Source organism: Colobus angolensis, unplaced genomic scaffold (genome assembly GCF_000951035.1).
Source record: "Colobus angolensis palliatus isolate OR3802 unplaced genomic scaffold, Cang.pa_1.0 Scaffold21, whole genome shotgun sequence".
In the NCBI taxonomy this organism is placed as follows: Eukaryota; Metazoa; Chordata; class Mammalia; order Primates; family Cercopithecidae; genus Colobus; species Colobus angolensis.
The window spans coordinates 7,008,138-7,020,436 of NW_012115266.1; the positions used below are offsets into that span (position 1 = coordinate 7,008,138).

The window sequence follows — 12,299 nt, forward strand, 5'->3', positions numbered from 1 at the left end:
TTTTCTGTCTGCAAAATGGGGACCTTAACTGCGCCTACATCGCGAGGCAGTCGTGAAGATTAAATGAGAAACTGCAGGCAAAGATGTTATGAATGCCGTAGCGAGGAGCAAGCCCTCAATAAAGGGCAGCGAGCTCCTATGCCTTTCTAGCGTTAGCTCTGCCCAACCCCTTACCCACCCCCGCCAACAAAAGGCCTGCACTGGGGCATAAGTGCTGTTATTCCTCTCCCTGAGAAGGAGAGTGGGCGCTTGGCACCAGGCCCTTCTCCCAGCCCAGGTACTCCAGCCCCTGGCCGAGCCCCTCCTAGGCAGGGAGTTGGGTGGGCCCCTAGGGGCCGCGGCAGGGGCGCGGAGGGTCGTGGGTGTCACCGGAGCGCCCCTGGGCGGCAGTGACTGAGGTGGAGAACCCCTGGGAGCCAATAAACAAAGGTTCTCGACCCGGCAGGCCGGGAGGATAAAGGGCAGCCCCCGACCCACCGACTTACTTGCGGCGCCTGTGCGGGGGCGAGGGGCGAGGGTCTCCTGGAGAGGCGAGTACATTTGACATTGGAGGGACCTTTAGGATCGGGGCAAAAGCAATGATTGGAATTCTACTGGCCTGACTCTGGCATCTACTAGCTGTGTGACCTTGGACAGGTTACTGAACCTCTCAGTGCCTCGGATGTACTTCTGCGAGGGACTCGGGAAAGGAACCGGGCTGAGGCTCCACGCGCCCGGCGCCTTCCCACCCATCCTTCGTCATCGTGGGCTTCAAGCTTTGGCCTTCGCCTCGGCAGGGAGGAGGGGGAGACCCGAGGACCCGGCGTCCAGGGAACTGGGGGAGGGAGCGGGCAAGGGAAGGAAGGGTGAAACTTCGCCGGGCTGGGAGCAGGGGATCCTGAAATCTGCACTGCCTCACCAGGGTCACGACCCTGGACGAGCGGATTCCACTGTACCGAGTTGGGGGTTGTCTTGAGACCTGGACCTGCTCTGACCCCAAATTCCCGTTCGAAGCTCCTCGGGGCTCTAGCAGTTTCACGTGGGACCTACACTCGCCTGGGCCGGGCGCGTACACCCTGTGGCGGAAAGCTGGGGAGCCCAATGTCCGCAGACCCAGCGAAGCAGGGTCGACGCCGTGAATCAGGTATTTCGAGCAGCGAGTAGCGCGAGCTTCCATAGTGCGGGGGAAGGTGCCTGCTTCCTCCGTCGGGGCCGCAAATCCACGGCACGTCCAACTCCAAGGCGGCAGCCAGTGGCCTGGACTTCCAGGTCGTGTCCTCATAGGTGGGGACAGAGGACGCATAGGGATGCCCTGTGGGAAAGCAGTTCCTCTCCACGGTCACGTCCAGCGGGGAGTCCGAAACGCCACGTTGCATTATCTCAGGTCCCAGCATTCACTATCCCTGGTAGGACACTGGGCGCCCAGTCAACTCAGCGGAGTCTCCGGCCGGGCCATAAGGACCCGGGAAGGGCAGGAAAACACGCAAGGCGCCGCTTTCGCGACCACCCCAAACCAACCTTTTCTTCGGGAACTGCCGGCAAGACTTGGGGCGGTAGAGTGGAGCTGCTTCTCCTCACTCCCCCTGCCCTCCGGCGCCCAGCACGTAGCCGGGCAGGAAAGGTGAAGAGTCTACAAGGCCTCAACTTCGAAACAGGACTCGGGAAATCCCGATTTCCTGTCCCAATAAGATGCCTTTGTTGTGGCCGCGTCCGCTCTCACCTCGGACGGCGGGGACTCTGGGGGCCCCTTGCTGGGCCTGCTCTATCCGCAGCCCCGCCCTGGATTTGAGTTTCTTGTTTTTCATCTGGGAATTAGTGTCCCCTAGAGTCCTGGCGGGAAGGGGTGCGGGGGAGAGAGGAAGTTGAGGGCCTAAGGCCATTGAAGGTGAAGGCGCGAGGAGGGGCGCCCTCAGGTCGACCCGCTGCCTCCCACCCGGACTCAGAATGCATGCTCGAGGACAGAGGAAGCAGCACGGTAAAAGTAGCACTTTTAGCTGGGTTTGAGTTTCTAACACGGATTAAAACCGAGGGCGAAGACTTACACTCCAGGTCTGCAGCGCACTCCCGGAGCCTGCTCACTTCCTTCCTCCACCCACCTGCGGCCTTTTCGGACCCTGGGAATCTTAAAAATGCTGTCCCACAGTCCCTGCCGTTCCGGAACTGCAACCGGTGCTAAGCCCCAGGATGGCTCCAGGCGCACTGACCGCAACCTCCATGAATCCACAGGGACCCAAGCCGCTTGTAAATCTACTCATCTGTAAAATGGGAATAATGGAACCTCCCTCACAGAGTTGTGAAAGTAAGTTAAAGAACATAGGCCGGGCGCTGTGGCTCACGCCTGTAATCCCAGCACTTTAGGAAGCCGAGGCGGGTGGATCACGAGGTCAGCAGATCAAGAGTATCCTGGTTAACACAGTGAAACCCCGTCTCTACTAAAAATACAGAAAATTAGCCGGGAATGGTGGCATGCGCCTGTGGGCCCAGCTACTCGGAAGGCTGAGGCGGCAGAATCGCTTGAACCCGGGAGGCGGAGCTTGCAGTGAGCCGAGATCGCGCCACTGCACCCCAGCCTGGGCGACAGAGCGAGACTCCGTCTCAAAAAAAAAAAAAAAAAAAAGAATATAGAGGCCGGCTGGATGCGGTGGCTCACGCCGGTAATCCCAGCACTTTGGGAGGCCAAGGTGGGTGGATCATTTGAGGTCAGGAGTTCGAGACCAGCCTGGCCAATATAGCGAAACCCTGTCTCTACTAAAAACACAAAAATTAGCTGGGCGGTAGTGGCGCTCGCCTGTAATCCCAGCTACTCGGGAGAATCGCTTGAGCCTGGGAGGCAGAGGTTGCCGGTAAGCCGAGATCACGCCACTGCACCCCAGTCTGGGTGACAGAGTGAGACCCTGTCTCATAAAAAAATGTAGAGCACTTAGCAGTTCCTGACACATAGTAAATGCTTAATAAGTATTATAAATAAGAACAGCCGGGCGCGGTGACTCAGTAATCCGAGCACTTTGGGAGGCCGAGCGAGGCGGAGGCGGGAGGATCCCTTAAGCTCAGGAGTTCAAGACCAGCCTGGCCAACATGGTGAAACTCCGTCAATAAAAAATTTAAAAAGTAATAATGGCGGTGGGGTGGCGCGCGCCTGTAGTCCCAGCTGCTCGGAGTGGGTGAGGGGATAGGGCTGCGGTGGGAGGATCGCTTGAGCCCGGGAGGCAATTACTGTGAGCTCTGATCGCACCACTGCACTCCAGCTTGGGCAAGAGACTGAAACCGTGTATCAAAAACAAAAAAACCCCACAATGATGGCTTTCACTCTCTGCAGACGCACGTGCCACATTTTACCTGCAGAAGTGCAACCAACCCGTCAAACAACCTGGTCGGGGAGGTATTTCTGCCCTTCTTGTCATTGATGAAGAAACCGAGAAAAAAAGAAAAGAAACTGAGACCCAGAGAGGGGCCTAGCTTGCTCAGGCCGCTTCAACTAGAAAAAGGCCAAGCTGAATCCGCACGCAGGGCACTCTCCTCCTCCACAGTAAGGGAGCCGAGACTGGGGCCGAGCCGCGCAACGGTGACTCCACGTTCCCTCCGTGGCACAGAGGAGTGAATTCTCTACCAGGCGACCAAAAATAACAACCAGCAGGAGCCGAGACCCGAGAGTCAGCCCCCATCCGACCCAGCCAGAGATGGGGGAGAACTGGAGGGGGTCGCGCGGGGGCGGGGCCAAAGCCCCACGTGCGCCGCCTGCAGCCGCTTCAAGAAGCCCTTTGTCGCTAGCAGCCGCGTTCGTGCCGCACTCGGCGGCTTAAAATAAAGACAATGTTCCCAGCCTCCCTGCGGCTAAATCGGGCGCGAGTGCGGGGGTGGTGAGCGAGCCGGGCGGGAGCGCTTCTCCGGGTCCTACCTCTCTTCTCTCCTCCTGCCTCAGTTTCCCCATCTGATAAGGGTGACCTAGCCAAGTCTGAGCGGGGAAGTCAGAAGAGTGATACAGTGGTGGGGGTGGTGGTGGGGGGGTCATCCCCTTGCATCCGCGACTGCACAGACTTCAGAAGGAAGCCGCGTGGGACAGAGGGGGGCACTCAGGAGGAGGCAGGGGAAAGCTGGACACCCTCCCCGCCCGCCCACAAAATAAGTGTTTTTATTTCTAAAGGGACGTGTGCAGAGGCGGTGGGAGAAGAGAAAAGGGAGACCAAGGAGATTGGGGGGAGGTGGCAAAGAGGGAGCCTGATTCAGATTCGGAAATGGATGTTGAGTGTGGAGGCCTAACACCCCCACACTCAGCCACGTGTACGCGCACAAGTACACGCAGCCCCACTGCGCAGCCCAAGCCGCAGCCGCAAATCCAGGGCAGCCCAGCAGGGGGCATCCCGAGTCCGCGCCCAAGGGTAGGGACTGGTCAAGTTCTGACCCAACCCTGACCAGCTGAGTGACCCTGGGATGAAGGGGGATGCTCACTTAGATTTCTGTCCAAGCTGCAGGGTCTGCTTGACTTCAGCAGGGAGGAGGACTGGGTGCCTGCTGGAACCCCAGCTGGCTTTGAGAAGCACAGATGCCCCCACATGTACCTGTCATGTGTGCCCACCAGTAGCTGCTGGCCAAACCCCAGGAACTCCAGTTTCAGCTCCACTTGGCTCTATTGGCCAACTGGACTCCTGGGTGAGAAAGCCCCAGGTTACCCTCAGGCACCAGCATTGGCGGAGTTGTGGGGAGGAGGGGGGCGCTCGGTGGGGGAATGAGTAGGGGAAACCCCTGCCCCAGACTCCAGAGCCCTGCACTTAGAGCCAAGGAACCCGAATCTAAACACCTGCCCGGCACATGCTAATCATACCTCTGCTTTTCAGATTTCTCACCTACAAAATGGGGATAATTGATGCTCCCATTCTTTCCCGCCTCTCAAGCCAGGACTTTGACACAGCCCAGTGGGGCAAAGAACACAGCAGCCCCAGCAGGCAGTCCCTGCAGCCTTCAACTCTCCTCCTCAGTAAGCTCCCTGGGAGGTCTCTAGGGCCAAAGGGAGGCGGTGCAGGACCCACATCTCTGTGGCAAATGGCCCCCCAGGGGTTCTATCTCTGAGGAAGCTCAACACAGAAGTCCAAACCAGCCTGGCAGGGAGGGATGCTGGCCTCACCCAGTAGGGCTGAGGGAGATGGGGAGGAGGACTCATCTCCTCCCAGGTACACACCTGTGAGCCCTGAGTGGGAGTCAGGGGAGACAGAGTTTGACAAGCTGGGAGGAGAGCTGTCTGTCTGCCTGTCTGTCTTCCAAGTGGAAGCTTGGGGTGGAGCAGGCAGGTAGCGGCTGCCTCACTTGTGAGAATTAGCAAGTTCCACAGTTGGGCAACACTCAGCCACACATCAGATACAGACACACGTGTGCACATGCATCCTGCCTCCAGACTGACAGGGTCACACCTGCATTTACACAGGCTACATGATGACATGAGGACACAGGGACACATACATGCAGGGCACTCAGCCGCACGTGGGGCAGGCACCTGGCCCTCTACTCATCCCCGAAAAGCAGACACCCATATAACCTGACAACGGGCTACGCATAGCCCAATGCTAGTGCACACAGCCCAGCACGCGGGCACGTTCGCTCAGCCCCCCGGGCGGGTGCGCCAGCCCTCTGGGTCTGTTCCAAGTTGGAGCCTCTCACGTGAGGCCCAATGTGTCATTTCCAAACAGAAGGAATCTAGCTCTCTCGCAGCAGGGAGGAAGAGCAGGGTGTGTAGTTGGGTGGGTGGGCGCGTGGGCATGTGCAGGGGGGAGGGCGTGTGTGTGAGGGAAGCAGGCATGTGAATACCGGGACAAGTGTGTCAGGGCATGGTGCACATGGGTTGGGGGCTCTAAGGTGGGGTGGGGGAAGGAGTCCAAGGAAACAGTGTGCCTTTGTGAGGGTGTGTATGCCGCTGGGTCTGTGCAGTGGGTGTGGGTGTTTGTCTCCCTGTATCCGCCTTCTCTCCCGTCCTGGACTTTTAGCCTTCCTGGGCTCGCCTTCCTCATGTCCTTCCTCCTCCCTCTTGGGTCTCAAATTGGGTGCCCTGGTGAAGGAGGGGGGCACGCTCCAGAACCTAGTCCAACCCCAGACGCTGCCTGAGGCTTCCCTCCAGCTCCCCTCCCTTCCTTTTCTCCCTTTCCTCCCTCCCTCTCTTTCCCTTTCTCCCTCCCCCCTAAGGCTGGCGTGCCAGGGGGTGGGACATGCCAATCACTGGCTGTGCCTCTCCCGCTGCCAGCACAGGGCGCAGCTCCCCCCGGGAGCCAGGTGTTTGGGTCCCTGGAGACGCCGCCGGCCCCCAGGGAGGCAGTGGGGCTGAGGACCCTACAGACCCCTCTTCAGCCCCATGGTGAGTACATTTGGGAGGGCTTGGGAGGGGCTGCTCTGAGGTAGAGGGTAGGAGGGTACTGGGGAGCGGGGGAGGGCAGGGACCAGAATGAGATGGAAATAGGGATGGACTCCCAGAGATAGGAGGAGGCCAGGGAGGGGTCTAGAGGGCAAAGGGGCTCTGTAGCATTGAACACTGGCTGCTCCAAACACTCAGCCTCCTGGCTTTGGGTGGATATATCTGATGTTTTTCTGGGCTTCAGCTGGCAGAGGAGATGGAGACCCCCCTCAGGAAACTGGACCTGAGGCCCAGAATGGATTAGGCTTCCTGGTAGAGGCAGAGCCCCCAGCACCCTAGGGGCAGAGTGGGAAGGGCAAAGGGCCAGGAAGCAGCCCTTGCCACCAGCATCCTGTGGGAGGTTGACTCCCATCTTGATGGGGGTGCCAGTCCTAGAACCTCCTCCTCTCCTCCCTCAGGACACCCCGAAACCCACCACCCCCGTCCACCTCAGCTCCCCCGAGATGGACTGAATCAGTCTGCTGGCCAGACAGAGAAGCTGGAAGCCAAGGTGGGTGCCGGGCCAGAAGCCAGCAGACCAGGCAAAGAGCCCCAGGGCTCTTTGGGGACAAATGGGCACATGAATGGTCACACTGGCCAGGGAACGTGGCCCTGACGTGCGCAGGGGCCCAGAGGACCCTCCTTATGTTTCTAGTATCTTGGGTTCCCGCAGGGTGGATCTCAGTCGTATATCCAGTCAATGCATGGATACCAGTGGGCACCCATGCCAGGTGCTCACCCCAGTGCCCACAGACTGCACAATGTAGGGATGGTCTAGGGGCCATGAACTCTGATTCTTGTACAGCTGTCAGCTCCTGGGCAGGCCAGCTGGAGAGGGGGTGGTCAGCTCTCATTAGATCACCCAGACACGTGCAGTTTAGAGGTTATCAGAGCCAGTGGAGAGGGGTTCACCTCTTTGCACAAAACACACCTGCAGTTCCACCCAGACTGACCCAGGACCTCTGCCCAACTGGCTAGAAGGAGTCGGGCAGTCTCCGGTAGCCAGACGTCTCCTTTCTTGGGGTAATCAGCTGTTCACTGGGCTGTCAGATGAGAGTTCTCTGCCCTCTGACCTCAGCCACCTGGCAAGCTGAAGTCGCTATCACTGCTGAGATATGAAAAGGAAGGAGGTAGTGAAATGGGCTGCAGAAGATGTGAGTCTTGGCTCACAGCTGACAGCTGGCGGCTAGAGTTCTGAGAACTGAATTCTGAAGTGTAATGGGGAGTCCAAAGTGTCAAGAAGGGGCTAACCAGAAGTTAGAGGTCATATCAGACCTAGAAAGGAGCCTTTCCTTGTATGGAGGGACGGAGGCTGAGAAAGGGAAAGAGACATGCTCATGGTCGGAGAAGAGATATGTAGGGATCCAGTTGGAGCTTGGGCTCCGCATCCTCAGCACAACGCTGCGCTGCCGCCTCCATGAGCAGGAAGATGGGGTGGGAGAGCAGGGGGCGCAGTAAGCTCTGAGACGCAGAAGCTTGGGCTCCCAGCAGGCGGGGAGAGGTGGGTGAATTGCACTGGGTTTCTGCTCTGCTGTGGTGCCATGGTGATGCCTACAAGGATGGAGGAGGGAGGGAGAGAGAAGAAAGGAAATGAGGAGAGGAGTGCAAGGAGCCAGGAGCAGGGGGCTTGCGGAGAGGAGGATGAGGGACCCAACACCTCTGATGCCACAATGGCAGAGTGAAGTCTAGGGTCCAGCTGCTCATGCCCACGCTCTGGCATGGTCTGGCCAAAGTCAGGCAACTGCTTAAGATCCATCATGGGTGAGCAAATTTGGCAGTGATTCTAGGGCTGATGCTCCTCTTCCAGCTAAGTGGTGTGTTTTATGCAGCATTTAACTGATGACTGCTGCCCTCCACAAGGCTGGTTGGCCCTCCCAATGGCAACTGTTGAGCCTTGAAAATGGGATCAATTCTATCTGTTTACTCCCTCATTCCCAAAGCCAGGCATCAGGGGTGGAAGTTTTGTGCACCTTAATGGGTCAAGAGCTGCCATCAAAGAAAAGTTAACCCTGAGGGGAGAGCTGCCCCGTCTGGGCTGGCTTCTGGGGTCAGGCCCTAGCAGAAGGGACCAGTGAGTAGACCTGGCCAGAAGGAGCGCCCTCCTCATTGCGTATGTGAGGCCTCAGGTGCCCAACCCCACAGCCCCCTCCACATACCTTCCACTCCCCAATATTATCCCCTCTCCCTAACCAGGACTCTACCAGCCTCCAGGCCCAAAATCACAAGATGGCTCCGCTCCTCCCTCCTAAATCTCTTCCCCAGCATCCCTCATTCTCTCCCTCCCCTTCCGTACTCCTTGGCCAGTGGTAAGTTCAGAAAAGCCTGGTGTTCAGGAATCCCTCTCCCCATTTCTCTTTCCCTGCCTCCCCCAGTGGTTCTCTCCCCTCCCAGCTCCTCTCACGAGCCAGATCCCCAGCCCCTAGGGATTGGTCCTGGGCGCTGGCAGTCAACAGTCTGGCCTGCTGTAATAAAGGCTCTGACCTCATCCCTTAACCCTTTGAGCCCAGGCTAACATTTTCCTCTCCCCAGTGACAAATGCCTTGGCACGTCCATGTCTGTCCTGTCACCTCACTTAGCTTCCCTGCAGCCGGGTGAGGCAGAGTTTCCTCGGTCCATTTTACAGACAAGGATGCTCTTGTCTATTTTTCTCCTATGCTCTCCAGCCAGGCAAGGCCTCACTCAGGGGTGCAAGGACCTGGCAGATGAGATGTGGGAGCTCGAGGGAGAAGAGGGGCCTCTGGACCATGCTCTGGACCTGGTCCTGACCCCCACAGGCTCACCTTCAGGCTCCAGGGTCTGAAGTTGAGTACACACGCGTACATTTATTTCACAGGTATTTACTGAGCAACTACTATGTGCCAAGCCCTGGGATAAAGCACTGAATGAGACAGACACAGCCCCTACCCTGCCCTTTAAAGGGTTCCAGCAGACCCACCCTCTTCCCACAGCGCTGTCATCACACATCACATGGATATACGACAGACACTGCCGCGCACACAAGGAGGCCAGATTCTGAAAGAAGGACCAATTGCTCATCGTTAACTGATTCAAAGCAGGGCTTGAGTAAGCTAACTGAGGCGGGCAAGGAGGCTGGCGAACCCCCCCAACCTCTCCAGAGCAGGAGTAGGGTTGGAGAGGTTGGTCTCGGAGGCAGATGGCCTGGATCCAAATCCTGGTTGCATCACTGATGAGCTGTAAGGTCCTTCAGGTCATAATGCCTCAGGTTAGGCCTTTCGCAAACTGGGATAACAGGACCTACTGCACGAGGAGTTGTAACAGATTAGATCGAGTTTATAATGGTTATGTATATAATGCTTAAAGCCATGTCTGGTATATAGTATGCAGCCAGTAAATACCAGTTACTATAATATTAGTAATTTTTCTTTGCTGCTATTTATGTGTAAGGAGTATTGGTAATGTTATTAAAGGCTTCTAACAGCTTTCATCAGGAGACCACAGTCCTGGAGAGAAGCGCCTCCCTGCTTTCTCACTATCTTCCTGAACTCCAGGCGAAACACCCTCTGAGGATGTGTCCCTACCCATCGCACAAAGCTATGGGCCCACCTCCACCATTCCCAGCCTTGCTCAGCAATGCACATACCCTCACACACAAACACTCATCCCAGGAGTTCACCCCATCCCACAGAAGGGCCACCAGGTCAGGACAGTCTTTGACCCAAGGTCACATAGCAAGACAAGAGCCTGCAGCTAGGCAGAGGCAGTGCAAGGACTGCCTCGGGGGTCTTCCTGCTGCCCACTGAAATCCCCATGGACAAACTCACTGCATATGTGAGCCCCAGCCCCCATGGATGCCTTCACAGGACGTGCCCTGCAAATGCAGCTTCAAGCCCCCTTTTCAACCAGCTGGCTGTCCTGAGTCCCTCCTTTTTAGAGATTCTAGAGCTACCACTGAACCCCTCACCCTAACCCTCAGCCTAGGGCTGGTCTCCCCAGGGGAATCTGCCATAATCCTGGGAAACCAGGTTCTTTCACAGTCACCGTCTCACTGATCCCACAGGAGCCTTGGACAGGTAGAAGACTGCCCCACGTCAACCGTTAAGGAGACTTGGACAAGGTCACACAGAAGGGACTAGAGCACATCTCCAGGAACCTTCTCCTGAGCTCTTTCTCTGTCCAAGAGAGGGCCGGGGGTGAGGACCTCTGCTTCTGATACAGAGGAAAGGCAGTCATTCATTGATGGGTGTGTTCTTGGGCTGCATCATAGGAGGCAGAAGATCTAGACGGTGGCAAGAATCAGGTTCCAATTCTCTGAAACCTCTGGTGACTTCTCTTCCTGCCACCTGTCCCAGGAGAGAGGCCTTAGCCCTCATCCAGCATAGTTGGGGCAGAGGGGTTTTGCCGAGGTGTAAAGGACACAGGCTTGGAGGCCCACAGGTCCGGGTCAGAATCCCACCTCTGCCACTTCTGTGGGACCATCAGAAATCTACTTTGCACCCTGAGCCTCAATGCCCTTATCTATAATATAAAGATAGAGCATCCCATGGGATGTCACTGAGGTGTCCTGTGGTTAAGGGAAAGAATATATATTAAGTACCTGCCATCCAGGAGGCATTAATTATGGTGGTTAGCAATATGACTATTAAAATGGAAGATTTGATGGCCAGGCGCGGTGGCTCAAGCCTGTAATCCCAGCACTTTGGGAGGCCGAGACGGGCGGATCACGAGGTCAGGAGATTGAGACCATCCTGGCTAACACGGTGAAACCCCGTCTCTACTAAAAAATACAAAAATCTAGCCAGGCGAGGTGGCGGACGCCTGTAGTCCCAGCTACTCAGGAGGCTGAGGCAGGAGAATAGCGTAAACCCGGGAGGCGGAGCTTGCAGTGAGCTGAGATCCGGCCACTGCACTCCAGCCCGGGCGACAGAGCAAGACTCCGTCTCAAAAAAAAAATAAAATGGAAGATTTGGAAGGGATTTCCAGACATCAAGGCAAGGGACTGCCGGCTTCTTCACCTCCAAGGACCCCTCTAAGAGAGGTCCTCACCTCCAAGGACTCCTTGAGTTACTTCTTCTCACAAGCCCCCTGTTCTGAAAGCATTTTTTAATTCACCAAAGTTATAGCTAGCCTTGGGATGAGCACCGTGTTCCCACCCGAGTTGATGTCATTTCCAGCCCCAAGTGAGATCATGTAAGTGAGCCTTCAGCCTTGCCCCAGGGACCTGGGTTCTTTCTGTTCGGCACCTTGAGATGTTGGTTTCTGTACTCTGTAAAATCTCCCCAGACACCAGGCTTGTCCAACTCCTCCGTTACAAATGAGCAAACTGGGAACCAGAGGTGTGCCTGGGGTCTGGAGGGGAAGGGGCATGGTGGGAAGAGGCTGGGCATTGGATCAGGAGAAGGAATGGAGAATAACAACAGGCCTGGGCACAGTGGCTCATGCCTATAATCCCAGCACTTTGGGAGGCCGAGGCGGGTGGATCACTTGACATCAGGAGTTTGAGAGCAGCCTGGATAACATGGTGAAACCCTGCCTCTCCTAAAAATACAAAAATTAGCTGAGTGTGGTGGCAGGAGCCTATGATCCCAGCTACTCGGGAGGCTGAGACAGGAGGACTATTTGAATCCAGAAGGCAGAGGTTGCAGTGAGCTGAAATCATATCACTGCACTCCAGCCTGGGTGAGAGAGTGAGTTCATCTCAAAAAAAAAAAAAAAAGAATAACAATAAGGCTTTAACTTTTTAACTGAGTGTCTGTTTCAGTGCCAGGCACTGTGAATGGTATCATCCTCACAGCTGGGGATGAGGGCAGCAGAGGAATGAAAGATTGACTGGTTGCTGATGGTCACACAGCAAGGAAGTCTCAGCGCCGAGCTTCAAACCCAAGACTGGGAACTACAAGGCCAGGACTAGGGTGAATCAAGCAAGGCACTCGCCTCGGAGCAAAATGTAAGAAGGAGACATAAAAATACTCACTAATCGGCCGGGCGC

General features: G+C 56.5%; 1 protein-coding gene across 2 annotated transcripts in view; it reads left to right on the forward strand.

Annotated features, from left to right (window-relative positions):
• The first annotated feature begins 5,661 nt into the window (after positions 1 to 5,661).
• Positions 5,662 to 12,299, forward strand: part of CHRM1 (cholinergic receptor, muscarinic 1) — a 14,076-nt gene continuing 7,438 nt past the window's right edge. The window contains exon 1 of one of the 2 annotated variants that reach the window (XM_011942651.1): positions 5,662 to 6,316. The gene's annotated coding sequence lies outside the window, so the exon portion shown is untranslated. The remainder of the gene's footprint in view (positions 6,317 to 12,299) is intronic. The other variant, XM_011942652.1, reaches the window with a different exon arrangement.